The sequence below is a fragment of the Onychostruthus taczanowskii genome, unplaced genomic scaffold (genome assembly GCF_017590055.1).
Source record: "Onychostruthus taczanowskii isolate IOZ18803 unplaced genomic scaffold, ASM1759005v1 scaffold11, whole genome shotgun sequence".
In the NCBI taxonomy this organism is placed as follows: domain Eukaryota; kingdom Metazoa; phylum Chordata; class Aves; order Passeriformes; family Passeridae; genus Onychostruthus; species Onychostruthus taczanowskii.
In genome coordinates this window covers 1801482-1811145 of record NW_024497629.1, presented here as the reverse complement: position 1 = coordinate 1811145, position 9664 = coordinate 1801482, and the positions used below count along the sequence as shown (strand labels likewise).

Genomic DNA, 9664 nt, shown 5'->3' with positions numbered 1-9664 from the left:
CCTGCCTCCCTCCCTCCCGCGGGGGCGGTGCGGCGGACGGGGCGGGCCGGGCCGGGCTCCACCGCCTCCCGCCGCCGCGGTGATTGGCCCGGCCCGCCCCTCGCCCCGGCGCCCAGGCCACCTCCCTCCCTGGCTAAAGCGGGCAGTAGGTGAGGGGAAGGCGGCCAGACGGGAGCATGGTCGCGGCTCCGCAGCAGCTTCCGCCACCGCGCCGCGCCTCCCTGCCCGGCCTCCAGCGCGGCTCCCGGCGCCCGCAGCCGCGCGGGGCTCTGCGTTAGCGGCGGAGGCTGCGATGCACAAGCTGCCGCCTCCCGCCGCCGCGCATCCTCCCGCCGCCTGAGGACGCGGCCGCCTGCGCCCCCGCGGAGGGAGGTAAGCGGCGCGGTGGTGCCTGCGCCCGCCGAGCCCCCGCCGCCGCCCGCCCGCCGCGCCGGGCATCGCGGGGCTGAGGCTGCCCTGCGCCTGCGCTCGCTGCCCGCATTAAAAACTTCCTGCGTGCCTCTCGCTGCCTGGGGGGTGCCGTGCGGGGGCCAGCGGGCCCTCAGAATGCTGCTGTGGTGGTTTGGGGTTTTTTCCAGGGTTTTTTCGTCTTGGCGTGGGGGATCTCCGCCCCCGCCGCGCACCCACAACTTCAGGCGCTCGCAATTCTCCCCCCCCCTTCCGAGTCCCGGGGGCGGCGGCGGGGTCCCTGCAGACCCCCATCCCTCCGGGGGCGGCTGTCCCGGTGGATCCTCCATCCCATCCCCGGGCCCGCTCCCGGAGCCGCCGCGGACCTGTCTGGCACGGATCGGCGCGCACCCCGCAGGCAGCCTGCTTCCCTCCCTGCCTGCTTCCCGAACGCCTCGGCCAGCCCCGTCCTCTCCCTGTGCCTGGCATGCGTTCCCGTTCCCCCTTCTTGCTTCTCCACATCCCCACGCGTGATACATACGAGGAACTTTTCAGCACGATATTGCTTAAAAATATATATATATATATTTGTGTGTGTATACATATTAAAACATTTTGTACGATTCCCATGCCGATGACATGTCCTCGCCGGTCTGAGGTTTGTTTGGCTGGTGCTGTGCTTTTCCATTGATAATTTTTTTTTTTCCTCCCTGAGGGTTGTTTTCCTGTAACTTGTCTCCGAACCCGGGTGCTGCCTGGTGCCGTTCGGAGCACAGAGGTGCATCCCTTGGGTGCCGGTTTTCGGAAGGTCTGGTTTAGGCTGGGAGGGAAAAGCTACTTTCAATTTTGACATTGAGTGGACGTGGCGAGCTGTCCTTGTCGTGTGAGGATGCAGGTCTGTGATCCCCGGGATTTTGGGTTCAGGTCTCTGTGTCTCCCCGGAGGGTGGAAGAAGGTCTGGAGGAAGGGACTTCTGGAGATGGATGGTGGTGTTTGTCGTACACTTCATAAACTGTGTGTGCTCATCGTCTCCAAGATTATTTTATTTTTCCTCTCCTGGTCTCATTTATTAAACTGAAAATATCACTTGAACGCTGGAGACAGATTTATCTCCCCACCATAACCAAAAATGATGGAGCCCTGGTCATGTAGTTGGCTGCTTATCTTTTGTTGCTGTATATGAAAACTGCATAGAAAAAAATAGAGCGTTCTGGTAACTAGATTAAGGGGGATTTAATCACTTTTCCATCAATGAAGGAAAAAGCCATGCATGTTTGCTGCGGGCTTATTATTTGTTTAAATGGAAGATTATATAGGGCATATTTCCGATAAATGAAGAAACTTTCTTTTTCCTGGTAGTCTTGAAAACAACTGAGCAAGTGTGTGTGTGTAGGCACGTGTGAGTGTCTTGCACCGACTGAAACACGTTTATCAGGTTCTTCTTTTCAGGTACTTTAAAAAACCCAAACTACTGTAGCTTTAAGGTGACTGCAGATAACAGTATTATTGTTTCTTATAATTAGCAATCTGCTGAAACTTTAAATCCTTCTTGAAAGATAGGATCTGTGTGAGAAAAGGGGTAGTGTTCAGTAAGCTTTATTCTTTTTTTATTATTGTTTGCCTCCAAACCAAAGCAACAGTGTGTCTCTTATTGTTGTATTCTGGCTTAAACTGCTAATAGCTTTATTTTTTTTTTCCCATGTGGAGAAAAATCAAGTACAGCAATATTTTACTCTGACATTTATCTGCGTCAAACTTTAGTTATGCTCAGGAGGTTGTTTAATCTTCTCTGGGTAATGTTCAGGATTGTGGCTTTTTGCTTGTTTATTCTTATAACCTGTTCTTATTGTGTGTATTTCTAGAAGTTGTCTTCAGTTTAGGATGAAATATTGGAGCTATGCAAATAATTCAGTGACCCAACAAGAATGAGACTTAGCCTGCATATGTAAACTGTGCTTTTCATTGCCTTGTTTTGCATAGCTGATTTTTTTCCCATAACATCCATGTTGATATTTCCTAATAATGTCTATGGTATTTTAATTGGAAATTAACATTTGGTGTTTGAATAACTAACTCTTTGAAAAAATGAGGGTATCACCATGATTTATTTAAAAGTGGAAAACCATCCTGTCATACCAAGTACTTGTCTTGAAAATAATGACCTCTAACACTTAATTTGGATGAATTTGTTCATGTTCATTTTGTATACAATGAAGGGTCTTAAATGAACTCTGAAATACAGACTGGGCTTTTGGTCTCAAACTGCCTGACTTTCCTGCATTTGTTGTCTCCAGTAGCTTATGAAATGTGTGCACAATGTGTCAACCTTTCCCTTAACAACAAAACCTATGAGCAAGTGTTCAGTGTGAATTATATTACGGAAATAAAATATTCTATAGTTGTCATGGTTACAAATAGAGGCAGGGTTACTGGTTTTCATCTGCATGCTGGGGAGGGGGGATCTAGTTTTGTCACTTTTTAATTACGTTTCTATTGAGTGATGGTCATACTTCAGATACCCAATATATTAAATACATGGCACAGTGAATTAGATTTTGTCAAAGTCTTGCTGTAATGAAACAAAAAGTGGTGGTGTGCAGGAACAAACCCTTGTTCATTTGTTTTTTTTTTGAAGCAGAAATCTTGGGGGAAGAAAGTAACCAGCTCTGTTTTGTCTTGGTTTCTAGATTAGCATGCTGCCGGTGTTGCTGCTCTTCTTCAAACAATAATAAAAAGTATATAGTGTGTATGTTGACTGGAAATCTTCTCAATGAAAGGAGGGGAAGGCACGGATCTAGGAATTAGATGTGATTTTTGGGTTTACTGAGCGCTGTGTCTGGTGCTATCACTTTTAGTGCCTGTTTGCGAGCAGAATTCATTATGCCCAGGTTTGCTGTGATAGTCTCTCCGGCGATGTTGCTCTGCTCCTACGCGTCCTCCTCTGCCAGGTAGTGATCCATGGTGTCCCTGGGAGCTGCTCAGCTTTGGGCTGTGCTGGCAGCACCAGAATCGGGACCGTGAGTATTTGCAGTTGTTGGCGCTTATCCCAGTGCTCTTCTGTCTCTCCTTCTCCTTCCTCATCTGCAATTCAGTCTTGTCCATGCCTACTTGTTTTCCTGACCTTTTAATTTAGTTACGATACCTGATGGACCCAGTTCTTCTTAAGCACAGGAGAAATAAATAAATAAAGGGCCAAAATAATTAATTTTTTTACCTTCCCTTCTTGCCTTTGTATGCTGTGGTGGAAACTCACACAGAGCATTAGGGTGAGAAAAGTACCCCATGATCTGTAAATGGAGAGAGAAATTCCAGGCTGTCCCGTCTTGTTTAACCCTTGTAACTTACATCATACCCCTATTGTGCAATTTTTTTTTTGTCTTGAAAGTAATTTGGAGTTTTCTGTTACACTTTGAAGTTTTGGTCTCTCTTCAATATTTTGTTGAGGTTTTCTATCATCCCTTCTTTAGGTTGAACATGGTCTTCCTTGGGTTCTTGTAATGACTTGTCCACTAAACTCCATCCATCACTTGGATTTGCTGCTGTAGGCTATGGATGCAGAGAGCCAGCACAGGTGAGGGCTGGATACCAAAACTGCTCTGTTTGCAGAGCCTCAACTTTATAGTGCAGCACTGAAGTCTACATCCTCTTCAGATCACTAATTCTTTGTGCCGCAGTTGACACTTCTAGCCAGCTAAAAATCTCAGCACGGGTTAGTGACTTACTTGGTCCTTCTACTTTTTTGTTTTTCCTTCCAGATCTTCCATTTTGCGCAGTTTGCTGATTCCGTAATCTTAAATATGACATAGTATCATTAGGTTCTATGATTTGTGTATGTAATCACTTTCTTAATGTACCCACCTCTCTGCGGAAGAAAGTGTGAAACCTATATCCTAAAGCCCATAAACATACGAATTAGATAACGTTGAATATACCTGCAGGTAACTGAATTACTGCATTAACCATTTGTTATGTTTTTTTAATAATTTCTCTTGTTTTATGTTCGCTTACCCAGTGTGGAGAATGGTTTCAACACCCCTCTGTGCAGTTAACTCTTCCATAAATTTACTTGTAGGAAGGTGGAGCTCCTGCATGGAGGCTTAAGATGCTCTTCCCAAGAAGCAAACTGCCAACAGCAAATCCAAGTGTGAGGCTGTATGAAACATAAACAGCTTTGACATGCTTCTGTCACTTCTGTGCTTCCTTTGTTACCAGAAGTACAAAGAACTCCTCCTCGGCTATAAAGACTTTAAAAGGAAATAGATTAGGAATCTCTTATGGGAACACCTTTCTGTCAGGTTTTTGCGATCAACAGTGAGTCCCAGGGTGTGAATATGCATCGTGTACCTGGTGCAGTGAAACCAGACCTGGTGCAAGCGGTGCCCTTCTGGGAGAAGCCTTCCCGGTGCTGTTGTTATGCAGCGAGTTACCTCTGTGCTGTCTTGACCATCTGATAAATGACAGTAACTGAATTCCTAGTCACACTCTTCCATAAATAATTTTATGTTGTGGATTAGGATATGTGGAACATGGGACCGTTTTGTCTAATTTTTATGTGTTGCTTTTTTTTTTTTTTTTTTTTTTTTTTTTAAATCTATGATGCTTAGGTTTGAGTGTTCAGGTATTCACAACTTGGATTTTGGCCATAATTGGTGTTAACATCAGAAAAACACAAGTTTTTTTTGTGGTCTTAAATTTCAGATAAAGTATAGTACTGGCTTGCAATAATAATACTAATTCTGTAAAACAGTCTGCTGAAATACAGACAAAGACTCATTTTAAAATGAACTCAATGTTCCTTTTGTAGTATTCTGTGATTTGTGTTTTTGTTTAATTCCCTGCCATCCATTCCAATATGCTATGTGATGTCTACTGTTAAGTGCTGGGATTACTGTTCAGGTTTGGTTTTTCTTGGGTTGGTCTCCAGTTTTAGAGCTCTACATAAGTTCAGGTAGTACACAGTTTGATTGGGAAGCAGATTATATCTCAGGGTGTGCAATGGAACTGGTTCAGTGCAGCAGTTTGCAAGAAAATCTGCCACTGATAAAATTCCTCTGCAACATTGCTGTTAACTAAAAGCTGTTAAGTGTGCTGTGGCAGGAGTGTTTCTTGGACTGTCAGTGTAGTTGAGAGAGACTGGGAAGAATCCTTCAAGTTGGTACAGAGGTATCTGAGGCAATAACCATGTTTGGTAGTAGGACTCAAATTCAGAAGAGGCTGATTTGTTGAGCTGGACTCTATTCATATGTCTCTTAATATTTTTGAATCTTGGAGAGAGACTCATTATCAATCTCCACTCCTGTTGTTTATTTTAAAGCCCCCCAGGCAAACCCAAAAACCTCCACCCCCAAACCAAGATCTGCATGACAGTGCAGACTTCTGAAATACTGGGTTTGAAGTGTGATTTAAGGCCTTTAGCTTCAGACGCTTCTTAAAGTCCATGCCGATGAGTAATTAATATTTAAATCAGATAATTCTGCTCTAAGAGCTGCATTGTCAGACCTTGTTGGAGGATTTTATTTTTGCTCTGTAAGAGCAATGTTGGTGGATTTGCAGATCGCAGCATGCTATAGCTACTCAGAGAAAGGTTTCTTTTCTCAGTCTGAGGCTTAAACATGCTTTCTCCCTTAATTAGAGGGAGAAGAATTTAAATGCAGTTAGTTTTTCCAGCCACAGGTAAAACCCAGATCAAAAGGAGAGGTGAAAGAGTTCAGGAAGTTCATTGCAGTAATCACACGACATGGAGTAACTTTAAAGTGGATGCAGCTGTGTTTACCTGTGCTTTGAAATCTATATGTATTGCAAAGTTCGGTTGATTTGTAGCTTGTTGAGCACCTGAATTCATTAAATGATTCCTAACATATTGTATACTTCAGGAACTTCATTTTTCACTTTCTCTTGATTTTTTTATTGTCTCTTGCCTGCCAAGGGTGGAACAATGCCAAATTGGAACACTTCATATTACAAAATGTTGTTGGGTATATAAATGTCTAGAAAATACTTTTGAAACTATATGAAATGCCGCAGAATGAAGTTAAGCAGTATCTTTTTAAGCTTATCCATTAACTCTTTTTAAAGTTTGGAAGAGCAATGGCAGGGAAGCTGCTAATTCTGTGTGAAGTTTATGTTCTATTACAAGTAGTAGAACACAAAAATATACGCGTATGTGAAATGTATGAACTATTTCAGCTGTATTGATCTATACACAATGAAATGGCTCCTTGACAGTGCCTATATTCTTAAGTGTAACCTTAATGAGGGGTGGCTAAGTAGAGCTATTTGGCATGAAGTTTTTGCTTGGATTATGAGGGCCAGGAACTCTGATGGCAGTGGAAGTTGGTTATTCTGGTTGAGCCTTTTTTACTTTTGCCCTCTTATTGAGTGGCTTTTTTAAAAGACTAGTTAGAGGCTATAAGAGATGTTTCTGAAGACTGCATGAATGAAGGAAGGAAAATAATACAAGAAAAGCTTTTCCTAAAATTTTACTGGTAGTCACTGGAGTAGGGAGAAATTTCTGGAAGGTTGGAGTAAATAGCTGCTTGATTATGAGGTACTGATTATATTTTAAGGGTTTTATTTTAAAACTGGATCATATAAATATCTACTTCAAAGATGCATCTTGTTTCTTTCTCATCCTCTCTTCTCAGTTGGGGATAGGAGTAGATGCAACAAAGCTTAGCCAGACGTTCCTCATGACAGTGGACTGCCCTGCTTTCCCCCCTGACAGTGGGTTTCTCCCCAGTTGTGCAAACAGCTCAATAGATTACATCTGAAAAGCCTCTCTACTACCACAGACACTTTGCAATCCATTCTACTCCGAGTAGAGAAATACCAGATACACTGAGGATATTGTGTGATGAGAGGTTATGAAAAATGTTGTGCCTTCTTCCTGTAGAAGGGCACAAAAAGTGTGTGACTAACACTCCCAGGTCATTTCTGACAGACTTGCTAATAAAATGCAAGGCAAAATGTTAAATGTACTGCGCTGCCCTCTTTATTATGCTATTTTTGGCTGATCATATGAGGAAAGTATGTATCATTTAAACAAAAGTCACTGCTCTGTCTTCCCTTCTTTCACTGGTTCACATTTCTAAACATTGAGCATACCAATCAATATTCCATTAAGAGGAGAATTAACTTGGGAGAAGCTTGCATGTATTTGCATGTAGTAGCTTATTTCTTGGTCTGTGGCTTTGTGTTGTCTTTCCCCAGTGTCATATTTTCTTTTTTTTTTTTTTTAAGAACACTCCAAATATTTGTGCAATTACTTCTGGTAGTGAGGTTTGCCATGCCCCATCTTAATTTTGTCAATATGAATTGCTGGTAGAGCTGTCTGCGATGCCCTGCGTGCAGGCAACATCAGTCAAATGTTTGTAGTTACTTTTTTACTTCTGTTTTACAATAGCTGGGCATCAAGGTACTAGGCTTCAGATCAAATGTTGCCCCCGGTTACACACATGTAGTTAACAGAAATCAATGTTGCATAGGCATAAATGAAAGTTGGGTTTGATCTTTGGTGAGTTAACTCTTATCTCTTCTACATTGATGCTAGTCTAGATTTTCTGCAGGCTGGATTGAATGCCCGTTCTCAAATTCAGAATTTGTGAGGCTTTGGCTCTCTGTGCCAACATTTTATTCCTTATGGTCTTTGTATGAGACTGAAAGTAAAAACCTCCTGCTTGCTTTCTGAGGTCTGAGCCTTAAGACTGCAAACAAATGTAATGAGATGTGATTAAAAGCTGCCTGTAGCACATAAGAGCGTGGGTTGTGGCTGTGTGGGCCCTCCTGGGGAACCTCTCAGTTGATCTTGATGTGTGAATTGTCACAAGAGTTGCTGAACTGTGGACCAAATCCCGATCTAGTTAACACCTGTGGAGCTGACATATTCCAATATGTATCTGATGTTGCACCGTGCTTCTCTACCCTGAGGAACAAATCACTTGTGAAATTCAACTGTGAAGGTCTTGAGGTCGAAGAAAAAGTCTGCAAATCTCAGTAGATGACAGCAAATGCAAGAGAGGGGGAAAGAAATACTTGCTAGTTTCTGGTGTGTATGGTCCAGCTGCTTCAGTACCTTCTTTGCCCTCAGTTCTGCATTATATAAAATGGGCCAAATTTTCCTTGGCCCAGATCTGTGCAGTCAAATGAAGTTAAATTTGGTACCCTGAAAACATTAGATAAATATTCTACCCATTCTCTAAGTTTATTGATTCTTTGAAATAAAGACTCCTTCCTAGTACATTTTTCCTTTTTGGAAGGGAAGTGTATAGTTTTATTATTAAACTTCGGGGCAGTTTGAGTTTTGCAACATCACAGCCTCATCTCTCTGGGAACTAAAATGCAGTGAGAAGTTGTGACCAATATTTGAGTTAGTTGGAGAAGGAAAAAAAAAGCCTAGAAATGGTATAGGAATTAAGGAAACAATAAGCTTGCCTGAAGTCCCTAAAATGTCAGATTGACTTGAAAAGTGGTACTTGGATACAGAGCTACAGCCAGAGGTGAAAAGGAGAATTATGATTGCCCTAATACTCTTTATTTTGGTGTATTTGTTTTTCCTCTGTCTCAGAGAGAAATTTTGAAAGCCCATTTGTGTGTTTATGGGGTATGTTCTTGCTGAAAAAGAAATTGAAGCAAGTTTTCCTTAAATTCACTGTTTCAATATCACACTTGAACAGTTCACAGCAGCATCCTTCAAGCCTTCTAAAAACTATTCTTACACAAATACTGTTGTTGCAGCAGCTAAGTTACTGAAGTATTGTATTTCAAGAATAATACAAGTAAAACAAAAAACCCAACCTTTGTGCCATGCTGGCATCTTTATTCAAAGACCTGCATACAGCTGCAGTGCTCTGATGGCAGAGTTGAGGGAGCGTGGGCTGGAGATGGAGAATGACGCCCAGCTGGGTCAGGTTGAGAGGCTTAAACACTAATTTATGATGGAAGTGCAGGTGCAGCTTGAGCCCAGGCATCTCCTGCTGGAGGTGATGGTTAACCAGGGCATCATCAGGCACTCATCTGGAGAAGCCAGGGGGCTGGTTAGACCCCTGCTGGAAGTCCTCATTAACCATTTCCTTCCCAATTTTAGGCTGCACTGTTTATCAGGCATTTATTCAACTTCGGAAAACATGAATAGGCTCAGATTTCCTCAAGATATTTACTAAAATGGAATCACACATGACTTAGTATAAGTCTTTTCCTGTCTAAATATTATCTTGTGAAATTAGAATCTATCAGTTCACGGCTTTCAGTAGACCAGTCATCTCTTGAGTTTGACTATAGC

The 9664-nt window shown here is 42.7% G+C and overlaps 1 protein-coding gene across 2 annotated transcripts in view; it reads left to right on the top strand.

The window, feature by feature from the left end:
* Positions 1-151: 151 nt before the first annotated feature.
* Positions 152-9664, top strand: part of KLHL29 (kelch like family member 29) — a 388668-nt gene continuing 379155 nt past the window's right edge. For both annotated transcript variants that reach the window (XM_041421738.1, XM_041421728.1), the window contains exon 1: positions 152-372. The gene's annotated coding sequence lies outside the window, so the exon portion shown is untranslated. The remainder of the gene's footprint in view (positions 373-9664) is intronic.